Below are 301 nucleotides of genomic sequence, written 5' to 3'. Positions count from 1 at the left end.
AGGTGTGGAGCGCCGGCAGACGCCGCCGTCCCGGGAAAGCTGGGGGATGCCGGAGCCGCGAGCAGCCCCCGAGGGGTTAATTAATAGCGCCGAGTAATGCCAGGTGTACGCTCCCAGTTCGCTTTAACCTGAGAGAAAACAAAAAGAAGCATTGACGGGTAGCTCCGGCCGAGCAGAGGGGGGATATGACGGCATCATACAAGCACCGGTTTTAGTTTTTGACCGAAAATTGGCCGAATTGTTTTGATTTTTCTACCGCAATCCTCACGGCGCGGCAGGCGAAGCACAGCGGCAGGAGACC

The sequence above is a fragment of the Corvus brachyrhynchos genome, unplaced genomic scaffold, assembly GCF_000691975.1.
Source record: "Corvus brachyrhynchos isolate BGI_N302 unplaced genomic scaffold, ASM69197v1 scaffold200, whole genome shotgun sequence".
Lineage (NCBI taxonomy): Eukaryota > Metazoa > Chordata > Aves > Passeriformes > Corvidae > Corvus > Corvus brachyrhynchos.
Note: the sequence above shows the minus strand (reverse complement) of the source record.